Below are 14,851 nucleotides of genomic sequence, written 5' to 3'. Positions count from 1 at the left end.
ATGAAAAGGGCACTATTACAACAGACCCATTGGAAATTAATCAAACTTTTGTTACATTTTACAAGTCTCTTTACCGACCGGAATATTTAGCAGAGTCTGTAGACCAAAATATTTTCCTAAATGGGTCAGAAATCCCATTTAGGAAAAGGCTATGCCTCTCTCGTTAATGGGTAGAATAAGTGTAATTAAAATGACAATTTTGCCATGGTTTTTATATTTGTTCCAATCGATCCCACTGGCGCCTCCACCCTCAAACTTTTTTTGAATTTTATTTGGAATAATAGAAAGCCAAGACTCAGGTTATCTCTTCTTTATCTGCCTTATGACCGGGGCGGATTACGATTTCCTAATATCCAGTGGTATTACTGGGCTGCCCAGTTGAGAGCCACTATGTTTTGGTTTATTGAAGGGAAAGATTTGCCCTGGTTTGTTGTCATCGGGTGATTTGTCTCTAGATAGCTATTTGTATTCTGCCCCCCTAAAAATATTGTTGAAAAAAACAACCAATCCCTTTGTGAAAAACATTATCATGGTCTAGTATGAGGTGCATAAATATTTAGGTGACTTGTCTGTTGTCTTGTTTTTCTCCGATCAGGATTCAGGATTTAAATGAAGAATGGGGCACAATATGCTCAAAGGCCCTATTCTGCCCCTTCTTAGATTTATGTTCCATTCACTTAGACTAACAGTGTCAGTTGTTGTGGTTATCGTCATCTAGTGGTTCAGTTGACTATAAAGTTTTTAAGTTTGATTGGACACCAACAGCCATTTTGAGGAACACGGCACATGATGAAGAGCGCACCATACAATCTGGCTGTTTCTCAATACTCCAGGAAGCAAGTACGTACTTGCTTACTTGGGAAGTATATATTTGAGAAGTACGCTGGGAGTATATACTTGCCAAGTACGGGAGTACACAAGTATGTGGCCGTGTCTCAATACTCAAGTAAGCAAGTATGTATGTATTGTTCTGCTGTTCGAATGGTGGCTGGCACCAAGTGCTGCAGCCTCATTACCGCCACCTAATGCATAGACTGTATATATGCTATGCACGTATAAACATATGTTATCATATAACATTAAATCACTTACAATAAACCTAAATTATATAAAAAAACAACCACAACTCATGTCGTTATTTATATTCAACACATTTTTAATGTTTTGTAGTCTTTTGTCTTCATATAACAGACCATTAGTGGGAGGTTGATGGTGTTGTACAATCTGGTCCTCAGGGACCACTGTCCTGCATGATTTAGATGTTACCCTGCTCTCACACACCTGGATTAAATGGTCAGCTTGTCTTCAATCTCTGCAGAAGCCATATGTTCATTTGAATCAGGTGTGTTGTAGCAGGGCAATGGCTATAAAATGCAGGGTTGGATTAAGAGGCACTGGAGTTGAGGAGGTTAATGAGTATAGGTGAGCTGGAGTACGAAAAAAAAATACTAACTAAAATGGATGCAAGATGTGTTGCTGTTCTCGCCGGGATGCTTTATCGGCAGGCCAAAGAGGAGGCTGCTGACCAGAGGTGTAGGATCTGGGAAAGAAGAGCCAGATTGCTGAGGAGGGAGAGGAGGCTTGCCCTTCTAGCATATCTTGTGAACAAGGTAAGAACTACTCATCACTTTAACTAATAATCACATCTATTGCCTCAAACAGCATATATATACAGCCATATGAAAAACTTGGGGAACCCCTCTCATGCTTCTTCAGAACTGAAGAAACCTCTTACTGAACCATTGCAAGCAATATATACATATTGCGTTCTGTGTTCCATCATGAATTGCCGAAATGTATTCTGGGATACATGGCCACCTCCGATGCATACTTGGTAAAAACGGGCAGAGCAAGAATACCTCCGGGTTTGAGAACTGTCCTCGCTGTTTGCTTACTTGACAATTGGAACAGAACTTGGACTGAGGCTGATGACGTTTTCACAAGTACGGGAGTACGCAAGTACGCACAAGTACGCACAAGTATGGATATTGAGAAACGGCCTCTGTCTCCATTCTTTTTTCGTTGGTTCTTCAAGAAGCACAATCTTGATATATCGCTAGTGTGTAATGTGTTATTGTGCATATTTCTTTACAGAATGTGTCATTTTTCTTTGATGTTTGAGAGTCGTTTGTGTGTCTATGTAGCCTGCCTTTGTTTGTGTTCATACAACTAAGTGTGTATTTTGTATTATTTTACAGTTTTACACAGCTTCCATTAAAGGACCTAAAGCCAACTCCTGTCTCTGGTACTTTGTGGGAGAGTGTTTAATTTGCTGCATATCTTTGTCAATGCACGCACAGTGAGGGCAGCAGAGACCCAATCACAGACCATTACCACCCGACTGTGCTTGATACAATACAAGTGGATAATGAGGTTATGCATTACCCCTGTAAAATTGAATAGGTTTGACCCTAATGTTGCTGACCTTTGTTATAAGTGCAGGGAATATCAAGGTACTTTATACCATTGTTTATGTGGATGTGAGGAAATTCTGAAATATTGGAGACAGGTGACACAGTATATCTCACAAATGACCTCTGCCTTGATTCCTCTAAATGTGTGTGTTCTGGGTATCTATCATGCCAGTTGCTCTCTGGATATTAGAGAAAAGAAGATGGTTGATTTGTCTTTACTACAGGCTAGACGCTCAATTGCCACTGTGCTGGAAAAATGTCAGTGGTCCAACCCTCTGCCTTCAAGTCTGGCTTTGGAAAGACTAAATTATATTATCAGGAAATAAACTCTGAATTCAATGACATTTGGGAAAGATTTTTAGATTTTGTTAAACATGGCGATGAAGATGCTCTGTGAAAAATGTGTGTGTATGATGTGATGTGATCATTTGATGTGCCGTGGGGTTAGAAGTGAATGTTATTTGCTGCCTGTTTGAATGGGGAATTATAAATGTTTTGTTATATGGTTTACTGTGATTTGTGTGTTTTAAGGTGACATTTAATAAAGACATGTTTCAAAAAAAAAGAGAGAATGGTGTGAGAAATTGTATCAAAGATCAAGGAGAATGAGAATAGAGAGTAAACCAGAGTCAGCAGCCATTAAAAGATTGTTCGTGATTTTAATGAGAGCCATTTCTGTACTATGGCAGTGGCGAAAAAAAGACTCTAATAGGTTATATAGGCACTTTTGAGTTAGATGGTAGTGAAATTGACCGCAACTATTCAAGCATTTTAGAAATGAAAGGTAGGTTAGAAATGGGGCACAGGTTATTGTGGTTGTGGGGATCTGAACCAGGTTTTTTCAGCATTGGGGTGACAGCTACAGTTTTGAAGAGTGAGGGAACACTCTCTTATGGCAGAAATCGGGGGGGCAAGATTTAACCTGAGCTGTGAGGAGGGGATCAAAGGCTTGGCATTACAGATGAGGTCTGAGTTTTCTAAGGCATCTGGAAGTTGGAAACTGCAGAAGGCTGACATTGAGGGAACGTGTCTGAGGAGGCAAGAGGTGAGGGATCAGAGATGAGGTGCTGATGGATATTGTGCATTTTTGCTGAAAAACAACAATAAGGTGTCAGATGAGGTCAGGTGAGGAGTAGGGAGTCTGGAGGTTGGAAGACTTGGTTAACCAGAGAAAACTTCATTGAAACAAATGAGACAGGAGTTGTAGGCAGCTTTGGTTGGAGTGATGAGGTCCTTGTAATGTAATATGTTGGTTATGTGCCTTTCGACCTTTGGCTTTCAGTGACCTGAGTTCAGGGGTAAACCAGGGGGCAGTTTGAGAGACGGTAACAGACCATGTTTTCAGTGGAGAATGTTGTTTAAAGCATTTTGTGTAAAGTAACCAGTTCATCTGAGGTGGCGAGATAGTCAGGAATCAGAATATTGTTAATGCTGGAGGAGAGTGTCCATATTAATGTCCTTCATATTCGGAAAGGAGATGTGGTTTCTTGATTATGGAGAGACAGAGAGTGACATTGAATGAGTCACCAGGGCGGGGTCAGATAGGTGTAGACAGAGCTGGAGAAGCTTGGCAGCTATGTATGGGAGCATTCCTGAAATGGGCCGTTGAACAAGTGACAGAAGAGTCCAGACTAGTTAAGACCTGATATGGATCGAACTGGCCCACATTGCAAGCCATGATGGCCAGCTGGGCTCGTAAAGCCAGGAACTGCATCAAACAGATGATGATGTTAGCTCTGTCACACACAAAAATGCAGCGGTGACAATAGTCTAGATCAAGGATGGGTAACTGGTGGCTCGCGGGCCTAGATACGGCCCGTGCCCTCACTCGAAGTGGCCCTTACGTTAATTTTTTAATTACAAAAATGTGTCCTCTGCGGCACTGAATCAGTTGTAATGACACAGTTGGCCACTAGATGGTGCCTCCAATGCAGACGCCGTCTTGTGCTTCTTCCACCAGTGAAGAAGAGATGCTGCACCATGGCAACGAGCGGGGGAAAGCGAAAAGTTGATCTTGAAAATCGTGTCTTTAAAGTGAAATGGGAATCAGACCATCTCAACATAATTTAAAGGAAAACCTTGTCCTGTGGGGTTTATTTTTATCCCTTTACAGCACCTGTTCCAAATCCGAACCTGAAAGAACTGCAAGAGAAATTAGCATAGCTTGTCAAGTTAACAACCTAGAGAGACAAATGAACACAATTTTCCACACAATTCTGGGCCAGGGAATTTAATTGAATGTTTAGTTTTGTTACACAATACAGTGGTGTATGAACTGCTAAAGAGGCCTGAGGCAGCAACAGAGGAGGTTGCCCAGCCATACACCATCAACACATTTGACCTGGGTGTGGCCATGAAAGCCTGTCCTATGGTCTGGAAGTATGAAAAGGAATTCAAAAAGCATATCATAATCCCTGGCAAGTTCCACACAGCCATGAGCTACATAGGCAAGCTCAATGGGTACACAAGTGTTGAGGTGCTGGCAGCAGCACTTTGTCTTCTCCAATGAGAAGTTCATCATTGGTGGCCCACACACCCAGAAACCCTGTGACTTCTAGTCCTTCCTTAGCAATGAGGTAAACAAGAAGCAACTGTGAGACCCGCTTCTCAAAGTCTGGGGGAGAAATGAGGCAGCATCTTGGCTGGAGAAGTGCAAGGGCAATTGTCTGTGTTGATGGGAGATCATATGACCTAACTTCAACAAATGGCCAATTAAGTTGCAAAAGCATAATGCTCATACCATAGTTTCAGTGCTTAACTGTAGCTGTCATCACATATCCAATGCTACAAAAATATTTTAATGGAACGTTACAATTGTTTAAGACATACACGAGTAACCAGGACGAGATAGACACCCGTGTTGTTCTGTACCTCCACCAAGCTGTTAAGTGGGGGTACAAGTCCAGGTTCAGTGTGGTGAGGACCCCTGACACTGACATAGTACTGATCCTCCTTTACCATACCAGCAGGATCAACCTCACCATATTTCATGACCACTGCACTGGCTTGCATCATAAGCTAGAGAATGTGTCTGAGCTGGCCGAGCCTCTGGGATCTGAGTACTGCAGCACCCTTCTGGGATACTATGTCTTTTCTGGGGAAGACTGCACCAGTGCTTTCAAGGGCATAGGCAAAGTAACTCCCTTGAAGAAGCTGCAGCAAAACCCGCAATTCCAGAAGGCTTTCAGCCAGCTTGGCACATTGTGGCAGGTCAGCAATGTGCTCCAACAGGAGATGGAGTCTCAACTCAACTCAACTTTATTTATAAAGCGCTTTAAGCAGCCGTAGCTGAAAAAAAGTGCTATACATGTAAAGCAATAAAAATACTAAAACAATAAAAACAATAAAACAACAAGAATGTTAAAACAATAAAACAATAAAGATATTAAGAGAATAAAAACAATAAAACACTAAAAACAAGAGCAGAGTCTCATGCTTAGTTGAAAGCCAAGGAATAAAAATGGGTTTTAAGATGAGTTTTAAAAATGGACAGTGAGGGGGCTTGTCTGATGTGGAGTGGGAGGACGTTCCAAAGTTTGGGACCGGCAATGGAAAAAGCTCTTTCCCCTCTGAGCTTCCGCTTAGACCTCGGTACCTCCAGGGGCAGCTGGTCAGCTGACCTGAGACACCGGGCAGGAGTGTAGGGATGGAGAAGCTCAGAGAGGTAAAGTGGGGCGAGACCATTTAAAGATTTAAAAACAAACAAAATAATCTTAAAATGGACTCTAAAATGCACAGGCAGCCAGTGGAGGGAGGCCAGAATAGGGGTAATGTGCTGACTCTTACGCGCCTGAACCAATTTAGGGCACTACCACTAATGCCCACAAGGTGCTGCAAGCGAGACAGTAGAATGTTGTGGTCTACAGTGTCAATCGCTGCAGTTAGGTCCAGCAGGACAAGGACCACGTGGTGACCAGAGTCAACCGCCACAAGGATGTCATTGAATACTCTTAGTAAAGCTGACTCCGTACTATGCACTGTTTTAAAACCAGACTGGAAAACCTCCAGGATATCATGCTCATCCAGGAACGACTTCAACTGAGTGTAGACAACTTTTTCCAGGATTTTAGAAATAAAAGGCAGCTTGGAGATAGGTCTATAATTGGCTAGCATACCACAATCAAGGCCAGATTTCTTAAGCAGGGGTTGCACCACCGCATGTTTAAAACTTTGGGGGACAACACCAGAAGACAGACTGCCAGAACTGACTGCCCTATACAGGGGAAAACCTCTTTAAAAAAGTGAGGTGGGACAGTGTCACAGGGAGAACCTGATGGCTTAATCTGGCCAACCACTTTTTCTAACGCAATCAAAGACACATGCTCAAAGGAATCAAGCACAGCTGAGCAAAGAACATGGTCAGAGGGGTCAGATGCCGGTGTGGTGATGAGAGTCCTTGCAGTAACAACTTTATCAATAAAGAAATTCAGGAAGCTATTACACATTTCAGGGGATTCCACTGGGCACGCAGGCGGAGGTGAGCCAAGAACAGATTCAATGGTTTTAAATAACACATGGGTTGTGAGAATTGGATTCAATAATGTCTGACAGGTGCACTCTTCTGGCCTCTTTTACAGTGTTCTGGTAGCAGCGCCAGCAGTCTTTTAGGATTTGGTGAGAAACCTGCAGCTTGTCCTTTTTCCGCCTGCTTTCAGCTTTACGGCAATCGTGCCTGGCTGCACGAGTTCTCGCATTGAACCATGGTTCAGGTTTAGCTCTGGGCTGCACAGTTTTAAATGGAGCCACAGAGTCCAGTATGGTTTGGCAGGAGGAGTGAAACCAGGAACTGAGCACCTCCGTGTTTGTGGAGGTTAAGTCAGAGCGCTGGTTGAAGGCAGCAGAGAACTGACTGGCAGTGACAGGGTTAAAAATCCGACGGCGGTGAGCAGGAGCGCCAGATTTAACTGCAGCGCAGGAGACAACAGCTTCAAACAGCACTGGCAAATGATCCGAGAACACATTGTCACAGATTTCCATGTTTGACACAGACAGACCATGACAGAGGACGAGGTCTAGTGTGTGTCCATGTTCGTGTGTGGGGGCCAGACACACACTGCTCCAAATTAAAAGAGTCAATAAGGCTTAAAAAGTCCTTCACCAACTGTTTATCAGGACAACACACGAATGTTAAAATCCCCTACAAGGAGGACACGATCATACTTGGGCATAATTTCAGCCAGAAGACCAGAAAAGTAATTTAAGAAGTCTTTATTGTATTTGGGCGGTCGGTAGATGACTGCACACAGCACCGGGTCGGAGCGACCCACCTCAAATACATTTGCTTCAAAGCTGGAAAAGGAGGGTGAGACAGAGCGCTGCTCGCAGTTAAAATCATTTTTATAAACAGTCGCCGTCCCTCCTCCACGACCGGACGACCGTGGGGAGTTAAAATAAGAACAGCCAGTCGGTAAAAGTTCCTGTCCGGGAAACGGACGAAGATTGTACCAGCCAGATTTTCAGTTTCACTGACCCATACAACTGATCTTTGCAATGATTTTCATTTCCCTATTTGTAATTGGTAATCGGGAAAGAGCTTGTTTTCAGTTTTTGGATTTATTTTCTTAAAACAAAACTCTGTTGGGGGGCCACACGGTGGTGTAGTGGTTAGCACTCTCGCCTTGCAGCGAGAAGACCCGGGTTCGAGCCCCGGTTGGAACAAGGGCCTTTCTGCATGGAGTTTGCATATTCTCCCCGTGTGTGCGTGGGTTCTCTCCGGGTTCTACGGCTTCCTCCCACAGTCCAAAAACATGCAATGTGGGGATTAGGTGAATTGGACACTCCAAATTGACCATAGGAGTGAGAGTGAGAGTGAATGGTTGTTTGTCTCTAGCTGTGTGTGGACTGGCGAACTGTCCAGGGTGTACCCCGCCTATCGCCCGATGTAGCTGAGATTGGCACAGCGACCCTCTGGTGGAGGATAAAGCGGTTAGATGATGACTGACTGACTGACTGAAACTCTGTTGGCCATGAAGGACCCTTTTACAATTATGGTCTTAGAACAAAGGGCCATGTGGTCGCCATCTAAGATGCATTTTGGCTCCATCTTGAATGAGCTGATTCCCTACAGAGTGAATGGATATTGTAAAGCAGCTTTGAAAAATCTAATGTAGAATAGAAAAGCGTTATATAAATACAGACAATTTACTGCACCATATCGTACAACCATGTTGAAAAACCTTTACTGTCCCTTTAGTATGAGGGAGTCTGATTCGTGATCCATCCATTGTCTAACTCCTTATACTCCACATGAGGGTCACAGGGCTGCTGGTGCCAATCCCAGCTCACATATATGTATATGTATATATATTTTTATAAATATATTTTTATATGTATATACGTATATATGTAATCCGTTACATTACTGGGAGAAAATATGTAATTAAATTACAGTTGCTTTTAGAAATTTCCATGATTATAAGTTTAGTTGTGTTATCAAATAGTGTTTTTCATGTCAACATCCTCCTTCTAAAGCCGACACTTGTGATTGGCTCTCTCTGGTCATGTGCCATTCTGCTGCTAGACTCAATCGACTTGTTAATGGTACGGCAGTCAGCAGCAACAATGTCAGAGGCGCACAAGACGTTCCTGGGTTGGAAATCTTCATACAGCAAGAAGATAAGGGCCCAAACGTTTTAGTACAATGCAAAGGTCCTGTCGACTAGCCTACAGCTGTAACTGCAAGCAACCACATACAATACAATGGGGAAGAAGTGCCAACCTTCTGTGTGTTTTCATGCCTAGCAGGTTAAATGATGTCAGCTTTAGTTTCATATCATTTCTGATGCAAGAACAGTGTACAATGAAGTAAGATGTAGCCTAACCATTAGTCATATTTCATCATGTTTTGTTATTTGTGTAAAGAACAAATATGTGGTTCATTCAAAAATAATGGTTGATGGTTTTAATCCACTTTTAAATTAAGAAAAGTAATCAAATGTAATTAGTTATATTACTTTGAGAAAGTAATTTAATAAAGTAAGTAATAATTACTTATTCAATAAGTAATTCTTGGGCCGGCATAACATCTATCATTGACTTTAACATGTGCGTACATAAACATTAGTAAGTGCAGGCAGGTATGTAGGGCAGCCTCCCTGCTGAAAATATGTCCCTGTGTGCATGTTGCAATAAGCATTTATCCTGTTTTATCTGAAACTTATTGTGCGCACCTCTCAGCCATAGTTCAATCTCTCTTTAGTATAATTATGTAGCTGTTGTGCTTTTACCTCGACTCAAATAGTCACTTCCTGTGCCCAGTGTTGAACTGTCTCCAGGGAAGATCTAAACTCTCCTTTGGTATTGTGTGGAGCTCATCACACCTACATCGAGCCCACTCGCATCTGGACAAGGGAAGTGGCACAGTCAGGATCCCCTTTTTGGACTTTTCGAGTGCCATCTAGCCCCTTGGACTCAAGGAAAAACTCACCAGAATGCGAGTGGACCCCTGCCTGGTTGCTTGGATTTCCAGCTACCTCACAGACAGACCACAGTATATCAGAAGGACATCACGTCTGACACTGTGGTCAGCAGCATCGGAGCTTCTCAGGGGACTGTGCTCACTGTTCACTCTGTACACTGCGGACTTCTGCTACAACTCTGAAACGTGTCACATCCAGTCCGAGACCAGTTCTAATAGGAGCAGAGGAGGTGGAGGTTGTGCAGACCTACAAATATCTTGGGCTGTGGCTGGACAACAAGCTGGACTGGACAAGCAACACAAGGCAACTGTACAAGAAGGCTGAGAGACGGTTGTACTTTCTGAGGAGGCTACAGTCTTTTAACATACACAAGAAGCTCCTGTGGATGTTCTACCAGTCTGTGGTCACCAGTGTTCTCTCCTCCACTGTGGTGTGCTGGGGCGGGAGCGCAACTAAGGCAGACTTCCACAGACTGGAAAAACTTGGGCCGGCTCAGTGGTCAGATTGAGGCTGGACCCTCTGGTGACAGTGGCAGAGAGAAAAACACTTGACAAACTGCTGAGCATCCTGGACAATGCCAGCCACCCTCTGCACACTGTCATCAGCTGCCAGAGGAGCCACAGAAGCCTCAGCAACAGGCTGCTCCTCCCAATGCACAGGACCAACAGACTGGGGGACTTGTTTGTCCCCCGGGCCATCAAACTGTACAACTCCTCATTGGGGGGGGGAGGGCAAATGAAACAAACAGTCATATTTTTGCAAGTGATTGTTATACATTAACAGAAGAAGTTAAATAGGCATTTTTAATATGCCCAAACCAAAACAAAAAAACGCTTCACAGACGAAGGAAAGGGCTCACACAGCCGAGGTGGAGTCCCCCGAGCACGATAGCCACCTTAGCACGAATGAGCTACAGGTGGATGTGGACATGGCCAACCTGCAAATTATATTACAAAAACTGAGAGAGTTTCAGCGTAAAGATGCAGAGACTCTCCGAGAAATACGTGAAGACATTAAAGCAACTAATAGCAGAGTTGACGAAGCCAAAATGCGAATTTCAGAAACTGAGGAAAGAGTGCAGGGGCTGGAGGAGGCTACTAGGGAACTGCTAAAGCTACAGGCTAAGATGGAAAATAAGCTAACTGATCAAGAGGGAAGAGCAAGACGGGAGAATATAAGAATTCACAGCATAAAAGAAGGGTCGGAGAGCGACTCCACATTGATGGTAACATTCGTGGACAAGCTACTGAGGGAAAAACTGCAGTTGCCTCACACAGACGACCTAAGGATCGAGCGTGCGCATCGCGCACTGGGACCAAAACCACCGGCTGATGCTTCCCTGAGATCCATAGTTGTCAGGTTCTCCAGCAGCATAACTAAAGAAGAAATCCTGAAACAGGTATAGCGAAAAAAAGGGTTTCTCTATTGGGGGAAAAAGGTCTTCGTGGACCATGATTACGACCCTCAGGAAGCGCCGGGAATACGCGGAGGCGAAGAAGGTATTGAGGGAGAATGATGTTCAGTTTCAAACTCCTTTTCCAGCCAAAATGAGGGTGTTTTATGAGGAGGAGATGTGTCTGTACAACTCGGCAAAGGAGGCTACGGGGGACATGGTGAAGAGAGGTTTTCCTATGACGATATTTAAACCACCGGTGAGCAGGGCTGATAGAGTTCAAAACCTGATGTGGCGCAAAACCCGGTCCTCGGGAGGAGGAGAGCAGCAGCAGCCAGAAGCTCCGCGGGATGGTTTTAGGAAGAAACTTGAAGCTTCAGACGGAATGACCGGTAATGTGTGTCTTGGCATGGACTCCTTATGGTAAGGGGACATATTAGCAGTGTCTGTGGAACAAACAATTTAAAAAAATAAAATAAGATTTAAAAATCCGCCATGTGAGGCGTTTGGGTTAGTTTAATGTCATTAATAATATAATATATAGGATTGGGGAAGATCTGAGCTAAAAAGCTAAAAGCATGGCTCATTATGAAGACTTAAAGGAGGGCCCTCCACTACTGGCATTGTATGGAGGCTTTTCCTCCGAGCCGGCAAAACATCTCGGCTCTTTCAGGGTCACACACAAGACCTCAACTTGGGACATTGGTTGAATGTGTTAAGTTCACGTTTTTTTTGGATCTGTTCAAATCATGTTCTTTTTGTTTTCATGTTCTTACAGAGTTTGAATGGAGGGGAGGTACTAAGATTGAAGACGGCACTTTTCTTATAATGGAAAGTCAAAAAATTCCACTTAGGTTGGCTTCTTACAATGTGAAGGGTGTACTTAATCCGGTAAAAAGAATTAAAATTCTGAGAAAAATGAAAAAGGACAAAGTAGATATAAAATTTCTGCAAGAAACCCATTTAACTGATTCCGAGCATGCCAAACTTAAAAGGCAGGGCTTCAATCAGGTTTACTCAGCCTCATATAAAACAGGTCACAGAAGGGGAGTGGCAACACTGTGAATTGTTTGAGGGTTGATTATTTTTTTATGTACAGTAAAGATATTGGATTTTTTAGGTCATGTAAAACTGGTTTAATGGACTTGTTGGACCACAGTCTGGTGTACCTAGATTTAAATCTGAAAAACAGAAAAAATACTTTATCTTAACGCACTTAAGGGGAAAATGAAGGAAGAACGTCAAGAGGAAATTAAGTTATATCTGTCAGAAAATGATACTGGGGAAGTTTCCCCCCTTATGGTATGGGATGCAGGTAAGGCAGTTTTGAGAGGAAAGATAATTGCAAAATTGGCACTACAAAAGAGGCTCAGATAGGAGAAATTGGATAAACTAGAAAAAGAGTTGGAAAACTTGGAAAACAAAGATACCCAATTGGACATTAGCCACAAAGAATTCTATGAGGCAGACAAACAAATGGAATCTGACCTTGTGACAAACATTCAACTCTCTAGTCTACCAGCTAACCATAGCGTTGTTGTCACTGGAAGGTTAAGTGTCATGTTGGCCTTATCAAGGACAGTGTCATGTAAGTACTTGCTGTGTTAACATTTCTGTGCAGACTAGTGTTTGATAAATCTAGTCTGAGTCCATGATTTAGCAAAAGCTAACCACAAAATCCGTGGCTTGTCGGTTCCCATAGGTTTCATAGCAGTGATTCACCTCCACCTTCTCTTTTGGATCTGTGAGGATCCATTAAAATGTTCTCTCCTTAGCCTTTTTCCAACTGTTTAAGCACATCTATCCACTTTTAAGATGAAAACAGCTGGCGAAGAGACAAGTTGTCTGAAATATTGCCTGTTTTATGAGTCGTAAATAGCAAATTGTGTTTTATATACTGCATTTCTCGTCTTGCTGCTTAGGGTTAGGGTCTCTCTCTACTCCCTCTTTCCTTTTCAATGACCCCTTGTTGTCCTCCACCTCTCCTCTGTCCCCCAATTTCTTCTCACTCCAACGAGTTGAGGCAGATGCCGCCGTCTTTGAGGGTGGTTCTAGTATATTTTCTCTCTATAATATTGCAAGGATTATGCCTTGCTAAATAAAAAATAAAAATTGATTTGATTTGTTTAGATTATCAGAGCAGAAGAGCGAACATAATTTTTTTGTAAGGCCATGCAAAATATTATCTCTTTTTTCATTTTATTGATTTATTTTTTTTACCTTCTATATCTAATCTGGGGCTGACATGGTAATTTTAATGGATGAATCTGTAATCTTCTCACAAAGCCACTGGCAGTGAGCTACTGACCCTCATCTGAGAAGCTCTGCACTGACAATCTGAGCACAGAAAAAGAGTGAGCACAGAAGAGGCTGAGAAGGAAAGGCATGTACTCACAGCACATAGCTGAGAAAGCCACACACACGAGGAGAGGAGCGTTGTGCATCTTCCACCGATCCTGCACCACACAACAAGACAAATACAGTCAATCCAACACGTCACTGGTTCACATGAAGACTAATCTGTGATGGATGATGTCTATGCAATGCAGTATGTGCAGGATATCACTATAATAAAGTGATGAAGAGCGCATGGAGAGCAAGCACCAGAACGCATTGTTAGGTCATCTCAAATATATATATGTACAAATGTTTTTTTCCATACAAGTATACGCGCTGCAAACCGAAACAGCTAATAACAGCTAATGTAACCGGACTTTACCATGTTTTCACGGTCCACCTGCGCTTAATTCAGCGGATTCATTCTGTCTCGGTACTACTGTTGTCGCTTCTCCTTAAGCGCGCACACACACGCACACACGCACAGAGTGTATCCTCTTCCCCTCCTCCTCTGTGACGTGTGAATTACAGCTGCTACGACACGGACACGACCTCAAAAAATAAAATATAAATGAAAAGGGGGTGTGGTTAGTATGAGCCATGCATGAAGTCCAATCTGTGAGAGGCTTAAAAACATACGTTCATACAATAAAATGGTACTCTGTGGTGCAAACATAATAATGCAGAACACATGAAATGAAGAAAAAGAGTTATTAATTATAAAATGTAGCACTGATAATAATAGTGTTTAGTGTGGTGATGCTCTGCTCTAAATCAGTGGGACAATAAATTGTGGTAATGACATCACATCACATTAAAAAATAATTAAACATTCAAGAAAATTTAAAATTCAGAATAATTCCAAGTAGAAACAGGGCTCTAATAATTGTATGGTCTAGACCTTACTATGTGAAATGCCTTGAGATAATATATGTTATGAATTGGCGCAATACAAATCAAATTGAATTGAATTGACTTATTCACACATAATTCAAGTTTTAGCAGTATTCATATAATGTCAATGCCTTTGCCACATATACTGTAAGTCACACATTCATATCATGTGATAACAACATGGTCCAACTAATTTTGGCTTCAGGTTTATACTGCACCCCCTAAAAGGGGAGTGGTAAAGATGGACGGACCTAAATTAGAATTGTGATTATTATCATGATGCAAAATGAACAAGGGCCTTTCTGCATGGAGTTTCTACATGTTCTAGTCGTGTGTGTGGGTTTTCTCCGGGTTCTGCGGTTTCCTCCCACAGTCCGAAAACATGCAATACGGGG

The 14,851-nt window shown here is 42.6% G+C and overlaps 1 long non-coding RNA gene across 2 annotated transcripts; it reads right to left on the bottom strand.

Annotated features, from left to right (window-relative positions):
• Positions 1–1,138: 1,138 nt before the first annotated feature.
• LOC122764879 lies at positions 1,139–14,070 on the bottom strand. Of its 2 annotated transcripts, none has more exons than XR_006359893.1 (3): positions 13,945–14,070; positions 13,621–13,681; positions 1,139–1,540 (listed from the first exon to the last, which is right to left on the bottom strand). It is a non-coding gene; the product is annotated as an uncharacterized LOC122764879 (long non-coding RNA). The 2 variants fall into 2 exon arrangements; XR_006359894.1 differs by lacking the exon at positions 1,139–1,540 and adding an exon at positions 8,746–11,671.
• Positions 14,071–14,851: the final 781 nt, after the last annotated feature.

The sequence above is a fragment of the Solea senegalensis genome, linkage group LG2 (genome assembly GCF_019176455.1).
Source record: "Solea senegalensis isolate Sse05_10M linkage group LG2, IFAPA_SoseM_1, whole genome shotgun sequence".
In the NCBI taxonomy this organism is placed as follows: Eukaryota; Metazoa; Chordata; class Actinopteri; order Pleuronectiformes; family Soleidae; genus Solea; species Solea senegalensis.
The sequence above is the reverse complement of the archived record's forward strand: the minus strand, read 5'-3'. Positions and strand labels throughout refer to the sequence as shown.